The sequence below is a fragment of the Pan troglodytes genome, chromosome 12 (genome assembly GCF_028858775.2).
Source record: "Pan troglodytes isolate AG18354 chromosome 12, NHGRI_mPanTro3-v2.0_pri, whole genome shotgun sequence".
NCBI lineage: Eukaryota > Metazoa > Chordata > Mammalia > Primates > Hominidae > Pan > Pan troglodytes.
In genome coordinates this window covers 104,723,759-104,737,180 of record NC_072410.2, presented here as the reverse complement: position 1 = coordinate 104,737,180, position 13,422 = coordinate 104,723,759, and positions in this window count along the sequence as shown.

Sequence of the window (13,422 nt, the reverse complement as noted above, 5' to 3'; positions counted from 1 at the left end):
CATTTAATGTAATGTCAACAAGTTTTTTTTAGATCTCTCACTGAATATATTTTAGTTTTTTGCTTTACTAATGAAAAATATTTTAACAATAAATCTAAACATTCTCAGAAAAAGGTCTAACAGCTTTTAGAGAGAAAGCAAACAAAAATGAGTTAGACCTCAAATGAAAAGGTCAAAAGAAACCAGTTTGGTGAAAACATTTATCCATATTAAGTGAGTTTTCATTTAGAGAAATACATTGAGAAATGTTCAAAATGTTTTCTGGGAATTTTTGTTTGTTTCTGAGACAAGGTCTCAGTCTGTGGCCCAGGCTGGAGTAAAGTGGCATGATCGTAGCTCACTGTAATCTTAACTCCTAGGCTCAAGCAATGTTCCTGCCTCAACCTCCCAAGTACCTAAAACTGTAGGCACATACCACTGTACTTCGCTAATTTTTAAAATTTATTTTTTGTGAGGTAGGGTCTCCCTCCGTTGGCCAGGCTAGTCTCAAACTCCTGCCCTGGATCCATCCTCCCGCTTTGGGCTCCCAAAGTGCTAGGATTACAGGTGTGAGCCACTGTGCCCAGCTGTTTTCTGGGAGTTTCATTAATTCTTGATGTCTTATCAGCAGTCAATTTATTTACAGAGTTGTGCCTTTGGGTCACTTTTGAAAGGCCTGGAAGCTGTTTGCAGATTGGGCTCAGAGTAAGGAAGATTACCAGAGCTGGGCCCTGTGTCCTTGCCCATCAGCAGGCACCAGGACTCTGTCCTAACCACTGCTGTCAATGACACCCCCACCTCAGGGGGATTAGGAGTAGAATGGACTTGAGAAGGAAGTTCTAGAAACCCAGCTTCAAATCCCAGTTCTCTACCAAACACACACAGGTGCTCCATCCTAGAGGACTCTGGGAGGTGCCCTTCCTGTCTAATCACTCTTAGCAGCTCCCACAGCCTTCATTTCCTCATCCTCACTCATTCCTTTATAGTTTAAAATCTGGCTGCCACTCTCTGAAATCTTTACTTGAAAGTTGGCCAGGCTTTTTTATTCCTCAAAGCAATAGCCCTCACTATGTCCTTGGGCTCCATGTTGTCCATGGTTGGCAGCATCTCTCCTTCCCATGCTGGACTCCTTCTCTTCCTAAGGCCTGTGGGAAACCTTGCCATCCTCAATTTCTTCCTCCCTCCCACTTCTCCTTTCTTCCTTTTCCTATCCCCTCAGGCAGGCAGTTACTGGAGCTTTGATTCTCAGATCTCTTCTTTCTGGCCTCTTCAACATCAATCTTTACTTCCATCATTACAAATATTGGGTATTGATTGTGAACGGTTCTGAAATTTCTGTCTCCAGTCCCAACTCTCCCTTGATTATTTTATATCTCCACATGGATGCCCCACTGACAGCTCAAGCACAACAGATCTCAAACTGAATTTATCATCTCTCTTTTCCAAACTTGCTCTTCCTCTTGACTTCCTTGTGTCTACTGACACCATCATCATGAAACTACATAAGCCTTTTGAATTCTTCCTGCTGCTTCCTTCAATAGTTTTCACAGTGTCTGTTTCTTCTTTTTTTTTAAAACATAAATTATTTATTTATTTATTTATTTTTATTATACTTTAAGTTCTAGGGTACATGTGTACAACGTTCAGGTTTGTTACATAGGTATACTGTGCCATGTTGGTTTGCTGCACCCATTAACTCGTCATTCATATTACGTATTTCTCCTAATGCTACCATTTCCCCAGCCCCCCAACCCCGACAGGCCCCAGTGTGTGATGTTCCCCTTCCTGTGTCCAAGTGTTCTCATTGTTCAATGACTGCCTATGAGTGAGAACATATGGTGTTTAGTTTTCTGTCCTTCTGATAGTTTGCTCAGAATGATTTCCAGCTTCATCCATGTCCCTACAAAGGACATGAACTCATCCTTTTTTATGGCTGCATAGTATTCCATGGTGTATATGTGCCAGATTTTCTTAATCCAGTCTATCGTTGATAGACATTTGGGTTGGTTCGAAGTCTTTGCTATTGTGAATAGTGCTGCAGTAAACATATGTGTGCATGTGTCTTTATAGTAGCATGATTTATAATCCTTTGGGTATATACACAGTGATGGGATCACTGGGTCAAATGGTATTTCTAGTTCCAGATTCTTGAGGAATCGCCACACTGTCTTCCACAATTGTTGAACTAGTTTACACTCCCACTAGCAGTGTAAAAGCATTCCTATTTCTCTACATCCTCTCCAGCATCTGTTGTTTCCTGACTTTTTAATGATTGCCATTCTAAGTGGTGTGAGGTGGTATCTCATTGTGGTTTTGATTTGCATTTCTCTGATGACCAGTGATGATGAGCATTTTTTCATGTGTCTGTTGGCTGCATAAATGTCTTCTTTTGAGAAGTGTCTGTTCATATCCTTTGGCCACTTGTTGATGGGGTTTTTCTTTCTTGTAAATTTGTTTAAGTTCTTTGTAGATTCTGGATATTAGCCCTTTGTCAGATGGGTAGATTGCAAAAAATTTTCTCCCATTCTGTAGGTTGTCTGTTCACTCTGATGGTGTTTTTTCTTTTTCTTGTCTTTTTTTTTTTTTTTTTTTTTTTTTGCTGTGCGGAAGCTTTTTAGATTGATTAGATCCCATTTGTCTATTATGGCTTTTGTTGCCATTCCTTTTGGTGTTTTAGTCATGAAGTCCTTGCTCATACCTATGTCCTGAATGGTATTGCCTAGGTTTTCTTCTAGGTTTTTTATGGTTCTAGGTCTGCCATGTAAATCTTTAATTCACCTTGAATTAATTTTTGTATAAAGTGTAAGGAAGGGATCCAGTTTCAGCTTCCTATGTACGACTAGCCAGTTTTCCCAAAACCATTTATTAAATAGGGAATCCTTTCCCCATTGCTTGTTTTTGTCAGGTTTGTCAAATATCAGATGGTTGTAGATGTTTGGTGTTATTTCTGAGGCCTCTGTTCTGTTCTATTGGTCTATATCTCTGTTTTGGTACCAGTACCATGCTGTTTTGTTTACTGTAGCCTTGTAGTATAGTTTGAAGTCAGGTAGTATGATGTCTCCAGCTTTGTTCTTTTTGCTTAGGATTGTCTTGGCAATGTGGACTTGTTTTTGATTCCATATGAACTTTAAAGTAGTTTTTTTCCAATTCTGTGAAGAAAGTCAATGGTAGATTTATGGGGTTGGCATTGAATCTATAAATTACCTTGGACAGTCTGGCCATTTTCAAGATATTGATTCTTCCTATCCATGAGCATGGAATGTTCTTCCATTTGTTTGTGTCCTCTTTTATTTTGTTGAGCAGTGGTTTGTAGTTCTCCTTGAAGAGGTCCTTCACATCCCTTTTAAGTTGGATTCCTAGATATTTTATTCTGTTTGTAGCAATCGTGAATGGGAATTCACTGACGATTTGGCTCTCTGTTTGTCTGTTATTGGTGTATAGGAATGCTTGTGATTTTTGCACATTGATTTTGTATCCTGAGACTTTGCTGAAGTTGCTTATCAGCTTAAGGAGATTTTGGGCTGAGACGATGGGGTTTTCTAAATATACAATCATGTCATCTGCAAACAGGGACAATTTGACTTCCTCTTTTTCTAACTAAATACCCTTTTTTTCTTTCTCTTGCCTGATTGCCCGGGCCAGAACTTCCAACACTATGTTGAATGGGAGTGGTGAGAGAGGGCATCCCTGTCTTGTGCCAGTTTTCAAAGGGAATGCTTCCAGTTTTGCCCATTCAGTATGATATTGGCTGTGGGTTTGTCATAAATAGCTCTTATTATTTTGAGATACGTCCCATCAATATCTAGTTTATTGAGAGTTTTTAGCATGAAGCCCTGTTGAATTTTGTCAAAGGCCTTTTCTGTATGTATTGAGATAATCGTGGTTTTTGTCGTTGGTTCTGTTTATGTGATGGGTTATTTTTATTGATTTGCCTATGTTGAACCAGCCTTGCATCCCAGGATGAAGCCAACTTGATCGTGATGGATAAGCTTTTTGATGTGCTGCTGGATTCGGTTTGCCAGTATTTTATTGAGGATTTTTGCATCAATGTTCATCAGGGATATTGGTCTGAAATTCTTTTTTTGCTGTGTCTCTGCCAGGCTTTGGTATCAGGATGATGCTGGCCTCATAAAATGAGTTAGGGAGGATTCCCTCTTTTTCTGTTGTTTGGAATAGTTTCAGAAGGAATGCTACCAACTCCTCTTTGTACTTCTTGTAGAATTCAGCTGTGAATCCGTCTGGTTCTGGACTATTTTTGGTTGGTATTGCCTCAATTACAGAGCCTGCTATTGGTCTATTCAGAGATTCAACTTCATGGGTTAGTCTTGGGAGGGTGTATGTGTCCAGGAATTTTCCATTTCTTCTAGATTTTCTAGTTTATTTGTGTAGAATTGTTTACTGTATTCTCTGATGGTAGTTTGTATTTCTGTGGGATTGGTGGTGATATCCCCTTTATCATTTTTTTTGCAACTATTTGATTTTTCTCTGTTTTCTTCTTTATTAGTCTTGCTAGTGGTCTATCAATTTTGTTGATCTTTTCAGAAAGCCAGCTCCTGGATTCATTGATTTTTTTGAAGGACTTTTCATGTCTCTCTCTGCTTCAGTTCTGCTCTGATCTTAGTTATTTCTTGCCTTCTGCTAGCTTTTGATTTTGTTTGCTCTTGCTTCTCTAGTTCTTTTAATTGTGATGTTAGGGTGTCGATTTTAGATCTTTCCTGCTTTCTCTTGTGGGCATTTAGTGCTATAAATTTCCCTCTACACACTGCTTTAAATGTGTCCCAGATTTTCTGGTATATTGTGTCTTTGTTCTCATTGGTTTCAAAGAACATCTTTATTTCTGCCTTCATTTCGTTATGTACTGAGTAGTCATTCAGGAGCAGGTTGTTCAGTTTCCATGTGGTTGTGTGGTTTTGAGTGAGTTTCTTAATCCTGAGTTCTAATTTGATTCCATTGTGATCTGAGAGACAGTTTGTTGTGATTTCTGCTCTTTTACATTTGCTGAGGAGTCCTTTACTTCCAACTATGTGGTCAATTTTGGAATAAGTGTGATGTGGTGCTGAGAAGAATGTATATTCTGTTGATTTGGGGTAAAGAGTTCTGTAGATGTCTATTAGGTCTGCTTGGTGCAGAGCTTAGTTCAAGACCTGGATATCCTGGTTAACCTTCTGTCTCGTTGATCTGTCTAATATTGACAGTGAGGTGTTAAAGTGTCTCATTATTATTGTGTGGGAGTCTAAGTCTCTTTGTAGATCTCTAAGAACTTGCTTTATGAATCCGGGTGCTCCTGTATTGGGTGCATATATATTTAGGATAGTTAGATCTTCTTGTTGAATTGATCCCTTTACCATTAAGTAATGGCCTTCTTTGTCTCTTTTGATCTTTGTTGGTTTAAAGTCTGTTTTATCAGAGACTAGGATTGTAACCACTGATTTCTTTTGCTGTCCATTTGCTTGGTAGATCTTCCTCCATCCCTTTATTTTGAGCCTAGGTGTGTCTCTGCACATGAGATGGGTTTCCTGAATACAGCGCACTGATGGGTCTTGACTCTTTATCCAATTTGCCAGTCTGTGTCTTTTAATTGGGGAATTTAGCCCATTAACATTTAAGGTTAATATTGTTATGTGTGAATTTGATCCTGTCATTATGATGTTAGCTGGTTATTTTGCTCATTAGTTGATGCAATTTATTCCTAGAATCGATGGTGTTTACAATTTGGCATGTTTTTGCAGTGGCTGGTACCGGTTGTTCCTTTCCATGTTTAGTGCTTCCTTCAGGAGCTCCTTTAGGGCAGGCCTGGTGGTGACAAAATCTCTCAGCATTTGCTTGTCTGTAAAGGATTTTATTTCTCCTTCGCTTATGAAGCTTAGTTTGGCTGGATATGAAATTCTGGATTGAAAATTCTTTCCTTTAAGCATGTTGAATATTGGCCCCCACTCTCTTCTGGCTTGTAGGGTTTCTGCCGAGAGATCCACTGTTAATCTGATGGGCTTCCCTTTGTGGGTAACCCAACCTTTCTCTCTGGCTGCCTTTAACATTTTTTTCCTGTATTTCAACCTTGCTGAATCTGGCAATTATGTGTCTTGGGGTTGCTCTTCTCAAGGAGTATCTTTGTAGTGTTCTCTGTATTTCCTGAATTTGAATGTTGGCCTACCTTGCTGGGTTGGGGGTGTTCTCCCGGATAGTTTCCTGCAGAGTGTTTTCCAGCTTGGTTCCATTCTCCCCGTCACTTTCAGGTACACCAATCAAATGTAGATTTGGTGTTTTCACATAGTCCCATGTTTCTTGGAGGCTTTGTTCATTTCTTTCTACTATTTTTTCTCTAAACTCCTCTTCTTGCTTTGTTTCATTAATTTGATCTTCAATCACTGATACCCTTTCTTCCACTTGATCAAATCGGCTATTGAAGCTTGTGCGTGTTTCATGTAGTTCTCGTGCCATCGTTTTCAGCTCCATCAGGTCATTTAAGGTCTTCTCTACACTGTTTATTCTAGTTAGCCATTCATCTAATCTCTTTTCAAGGTTTTTAGCTACCTTGTGCTGGGTTCGAACATCCTCCTTTAGCTCAGAGAAGTTTGTTATTACCGACCTTCTGAAGCCTACTTCTGTCAACTCGTCAAAGTCATTCTCTGTCCAGCTTTGTTCCGTTGCTGGTGAGGAGCTGCGATCCTTTGGAGGAGAAGAGTTGCTCTGGTTTTTAGAATTTTCAGCTTTTCTGCTCTGATTTCTCCCCACCGTTGTGGTTTTATCTACCTTTAGTGTTTGATGTTGGTGACCTACATACAGGGTTTGGGTGTGGATGTCCTTTTTGTTGATATTGATGCTATTCCTTTCTATTAGTTAGTTTTCCTTCTAACAGTCCTGTCCCTCAGCTGCAGGTCTGTTGGAGTTTTCTGGAGGTCCATTCCCGATGCTGTTTGCCTGGGTATCACCAGCGGAGGCTGCAGAACAGCAAATATTGCAGAACAGCAAATCTTGGGGCCTGATCCTTCCTCTGGAAGCTTTGTCCCAGAGGGGCACCCAGCTGTATGAGGTGTCAGTCAGCCCCTACTGGGAGGTGTCTCCCAGTTAGGCTACACAGGGGTCAGGGACCCACTTGAGGAGGCAGTCTGTCTGTTCTTAGAGCTCAAACACCATGCCTAGAGGAACACTACTCTCTTTAGAGCTGTCAGACAGGGACATTTAAGTCTGCAGAAGTTTCTGCTGTCTTCTGTTCAGCTATGCCCTACCCCCAGAGGTGGAACCTACATAGGCAGCAGGCCTTGCTGAGCTGCAGTGGGCTTCACCCAGTTCAAGCTTCCCCGGCCACTTTGTTTACCTACTGAAGCCTCAGCAATGGCAGACGATCCTCCCCCTGCTGCCTCGCAGGTCGATCTCAGACTGCTGCACTAGAAGTGAGCAAGGCTTCTTGGGCATGAGACCCATCAAGCCAGGCATGGGATATACTCTCCTGGTGTGCTGTTTGCTAAGCCCATCAAAGAAGCGCAGTATTTGGGCAGGAGTGTCCCATTTTTCCAGGTACAGTCTGTCATGGCTTCCTTTGGCTAGGAAAGGGAAATCCCCCGACCCCTTGCACTTCCCAGGTGAGGCGATGCCCTGCCCTGCTTTGGCTCACCCTCCGTGGGCTGCACCCACTGTCCAACCAGTCCCAATGAGATGAACCACGTACCTCAGTTGGAAATGCAGAAATCACCCATCATCTCTGTCGATCATGCTGGGAGCTGCAAACTGGAGCTGTTCCTATTCGGCCATCTTGGAATGGACCTGTTTCTTCTTTATAATCTGTTTCACATATTCCCCCACCCCATCTGGTTTAATTGATTTTTTTTTTCAGGAAGCCAAGTATAATCTTTGATCCATACAAGTCACGCAGCCACTTTCAAATCACTTGGAGAGTAACTATTACATTTCACATATTTCAACTTAAAAGGTCCTTCTACAATAATTTATTTGCTTTTTGTTCATGTTCCAGAGATGCATTTAGTTACTTTGTGTGTTCTTATACATTCTGCATCAGAATTTGAAACAATGTAATAATCAAAAGGTTGTTAAAATACTCTATTTTTCTTAAGGTAATTGCTGAGAATTAAGTTAATGTGAATATAATTTAAAGTATTTTGTATTTTTGCATACATATGATATATAAATGTGTACATAATATACATTACATATATTTATCATACCTATCTATATCAGGATTTGAAAATATATAGAGATATTCAAAACCCTTCTTCTATGTTTAACTAAAGGTTATGCTATAAGTTGTAATGTTTTTGAATTATATTTAAAGACTGAAGGGCATCCAAACATGCTAGATATTTTTCTAAACTATATCCTTAACAAGAAGTTAAAACATCACTATGCCTTCCTAACATATTTAAACAATTATTTATTTTTTGTTCTTATTTTTTATTTTGATATAATTTCAGGCTTACAGAAAAGTTACAAAAGTAATACGAAGAATTTCTGGATAATGAGGCTTCAGTCCATATTCTTAAAATGTTATCATTCATGGTTTCTCTCTCTTTTCTTTCTTCATATTCACACTCTATATTTTCTGGTGCATTTAAGAGTACATTGCAGACATATGCATTGTTATGCCTAAATACTTCAATGTGTTTTCTAAATAGCAAATAATTATTTTATACAAACATAGTATGGTAATCAAAATCATCTCCTTTAATTTGTTTAAAGTTTATATTTTCATTATGCACATCATGTCTTATTTCATGCACATGATGAAAATATAATAGCATGAAAGTGCTTGGAATGAAAACAATAGTTTTCTCCACTCCAGTTCTACTTACTAGAACCGGGAAACACTAATTATTTCTATTTTTAATCTTTAAAGTAATTTTGACCCTAATCCTAAATAACACATTGACTTATACCATTATTTCTTGGATGCGTCATTTATCTAATAAATATTTGTGGTCCTATTTGTATGTGCCTGGCCCTGGTCTTACAATCTATATCTTTTTCCCTTGCTAGGAAAGATGAGGATACTCAGTGAATGTGTATTTTTATTTCTCCTTTCCTCTCCAACTTTTGATAGTTTGTTTCATTTACTTGATTATATTTGTATCTTTATATAATATACCTAAATAAAAACAGAAATAATGTACTAGTATTTTTACCTAAATATTGTTCAGTGCAGACCCCCATAATGTACTGGAGTTATATTTCCTTATCTATGGCCTGTTTGTTATTTAAAGGGGAATGGAACAGTTCTAACACCTAGGTCAAGTAGTTTTTCTTTTATTATAATCTAGTATTTTCAGTTTGTTTCATGTTTGAACAATGGCTTTTTCAACATAATTTCCTATTGCCTTTTTTTCTTAAGAGAAAAAACATGCTTTCTTCACCATTTTATTAAAATAATGTATGCCTTTAATAATTTCACCTGTTACTTAGAAAGTGTCTACTTTTTGAGAAGATGGATTTGTGGAGCTCACTGATTTCCTGTTTTAATTTAAACTGATAATTTTCTAGTCCTGTTGCAGAGCTGTCATATGGAGCTATTTTTAATCTACACATGGCTGACACATTTGAAATATCTCATATCTTTCTCTTGTTTTGGACTTAGTACTATTATATTAGAAAATCCACTCATGCAACTTTTTCAGAAAGGGTATTTTGAAAATAAGCTTACTGATATCTTGGTATTTGCCGTGAAAATGACCTCCTTGGCCCTTGCACTTGGAGTGTAGAACCCTAGCTTCCAAGCCATTTTGTCTTATGGTCCTTGGTATTTGTGATAAGACATTTAGTGAAAGTCCTTCAAACAAATTACATATTTTTATATAATTTGTTTTTCTGGAAGCATTTATGAGCTTCTGATTATCACTGGTATTTCAAAATTTAACAAAGGTGTTTTAGGTGTGGGTCTTTGAAAAATACAACCGAGTTTGTCTTTGTTGTGCCTTTTAATCTGAAGATGTGTGTCTCTCTTTTCCCCTCTTTCACTCCAGTGATAATTTTCTCAATTCTGTTTTCTGTGTTCTTTTTCAAACTTTTATTGAGCAGATTTTGGATCTCTATGGTTAAGTTGGAATTCATTTCTTAGAATCCCCTTCCCTTGCGCGTTCTGGGTTAGATTTGGCCAAATGAGGAGTTACTTGAGACTTGGAAGGCTGACATAAAGCACTAGCATTGCCCTCTGAGGGCTGTTGTGCTTAGCTGTGGTGACAGACAGACTCTCTGTCTGTAGGTTCCACCTTTTTCTTGCTCTCTTCTGCTATGTCCCCAGCTCTTTCTCCTGATCATTGACTCTGTCACCTACAGTGGCCCCAAGCCCACACCCAGACACTTGGCAGCAGACTCACTAGTAGTGCAGCCAAGGAGCAAAGTGGAGGCCCAGTTACCCAGACACCTCTCCAAGATCCTTTCCTCTGAAGTCTTGTTTTGATGGCTGAGCATGGTTAGCTTCTTCTCAGGTTGACTGCTCTTGTCTTCAAGATCCTCTTCTAGATTTTAATTTCCCCTACAAGTTCTTTCTGCAGTTGGGTAAGATTTAATACCTACATCAAGTCTCTTATCCCATAATACATAGTATCTCTGCTTCCTAATTAAAATGTCTAATTACAACCTCCTAAATTAACCTTCTATATATCTCAATGTTTTCTTAAATTTTTAATTTTTTTTCTGCCTTATTATCTGGAGCTTTTCTTGACTTTATGTTGAAAGTCCTAGAATTATTTCTTATTCTCTATTGCAATTTTATACCATCCTGTACTATCTTCTAGAATTTCTTTGAGAATCCTAGTTAAAGTAGCTTTTCTTTTTAATATTCTGAATTATCTTTATTTTTATGGGATCAGTTATTCTCTCTATTTATCTTGATCTTCCTTCTTCATGCTGGTAGTGTCTTTCTGATGACTGGAGATCTGAAGTAATCGTTTCATAAGGTAGTTGGTTTTCTCCATTTTATTGGCAGATTAGTTTTCTCTTCAGATACCTTTGCTCCTACAGGCATATTCACTTACTTTTATTCCAGGGGCCCTCTGGAAGACAGAGACATGAATGCATGTGCTCAGATGCCATCAGGGACAGGAACTGTTAATCAATTCTTTGTCATGTGGCTCTGGCCTGTGTTTTCTTTTCCATCTTCTCCCCAACATTATAATTGAGTTCATCTATCATACTTGGTTTTTGCTTACATTTTTCCTTTTTAAATTATATCCTAAACTTTTATTGAAAGATTAATCTTCTTATAGTGTTGCTTCAGTTATAAGAACTTTCTCAAAATATTCCATGGTTGCCAGTTGCCTTCAAAGTTAATGTCGAACTTCTTAAGCATTCAGGGCCCTTGGAGATTTGCTCTGAAACTGCCTTCCCATGATTATCTCCCTCATTTATTTTCACACTTTGGGAAACTGAGTGGATCACCCTTCCCTGATGATGGTAATTCCTACCTCTATTCTTGCCTTGATTTTTCTTCGTTTATTAGGATCTCTTCCACATACCTACCTATCAAAACTTGATCCTTTTTAGACATCTGTTCCAATATCACTTTCCCATCACCTTCTGGCTATTCTCTTCATTTTAACCTGCTATCATGCTTTTTTGAGAGCATTTTGCTGCAGAGATAATATCCTGTCTGATATAATAACTATTTAGTGTTCTTTTTTCTCCCATGTTAGAAAGAAATTTCCTTTAAGGCAAGGGCCCTATTTTAACTTCTATTTTCTCTCCAAAACACCATGCATGGGATATAGCAGGTATTCAGTGAATATGCATTTACTTAGATAAAACTTTGCATTTTTAAGTATCTCTACATTTCAGTTTCCTGCAAAATAAGCATAATTATTGCCCTGTGTTACTGGGACCTCCTTTTTAGAAGAGAAAGCTATGAGGCCATAAGAAGATTTGTGTAAAGGCCTCTGTCATATTATAGAGTCATTCATTTGGATTCCCAGGAAGTAGTAATGTGTATAATTCTGTTTTGTGTAAGAACTTTTCTGCATACTTATATGTCTTAATCAGTTTTCTGTTGCTTATAACAGAACACCTGAACCTGGGTAATTTATAAAGAAAATGCATTTATTTCTTATTACTCTAGAGGCTGAGAAGTCCAAGGTTGAAGGGCCATCTGGTAAGCACCTTCTTGCTTGTGGGGGACTCTCTGTAGAGTCCTGAGGTGGTGCAGGTTATCACATGGTGAGGGGTCTAAGCATGTAATGTGCTAGCTCAGGTATTTCTTTTTTTTCTTATAAAGGCACCAGTTCCATTTTCATGATAACCCAATAATACATTAACCCATTAATCCGTTAATTCGTAAGTGGATTGATTCTTTCATGAGGGCAGAGCCCTTAAAGGCCCACTTCTCAATACTGCCACCTAGAGGATTAAGCTTCAACATGAGTTTTGGAAGGGATATTCAAATCATGGCAATATATTGCCTGACAAGCAATTCTGCTTTACATCCTTCATTATTTCCCATAAATCTCTGAGGTCTTACTTTATTCCCAAAGGAGAAAGCTACTAGTCTCTAGAAAAAGTGTCTGATGCCTTGACTCATTTGCTTTGTAGAGTATTTTTGCTAGAAACCATAGTCTTACAAGAAGAGAGCAGAACTCACTGTGTTCTTAACTTTGGTGTCAAATGAGGATTCTTTCAATCAAAGTCATAAAATTAAACAAACACTTTATTGGCAAAATGGCAAATATTCTATTCTTCCAAATGACTATAGCAATAAGACATTGTTAACATTTTCTTGCTTTGAACTTTCCATCCTGAGTCTTCACATTGATTAATTCACTCATTTATTCATGCAAAAATATCTCCTATGCATGTATCAGGCATAATTGTTAGAATGATGACTAAGGCACAAACCTAACCCTTAGGGAGCACACTGCCTATGGGGAGGACAGTCAATTAAAATGCAATCAAAGGGACATAGGACCAATGTTACGTTACCAGGAAACAGGCGAGGACAAAGGAGACTAAACTCAGCCAGAGAGTCTTAAAAAGTGATACCTACTCCACATTATAACTAAAATAGGAATTTTGATTGAAACTCTAGGGGTTGGCCTCAGAATTATAGCTACTTTCTTATCTATAATGAGCATTTGTGACTACTTTTTTTATATATATTCCTATGTGGAAAAAGGTTAAGTTTGTGTATTTTGCATGGAATGATAGTTTGGACTCCTACCATGTAATCTCAGCCTGTTCTTGGGAAATATTATAGACAAGTAGTTCTCAAAATGTATTAGAATCACTTAGGGGCTTAAAATGTCCAGACTCTACCCACCCCTAGAAAGCCTGGTTAATTGGTCTAAGGCAGAGATGGTGTTTTTCAGAAGCTTCTCCACATAATTGTAATGTGCAGAATTTGTGATAGAATTCTGCCTCCAGATAAAATTGTAAAATGATCCTGCTGAAATGGCCCTTAGAAATCAGCCAGTGCAACTTCTATTTCCTATGTTAGAGAACTGGGTTGTG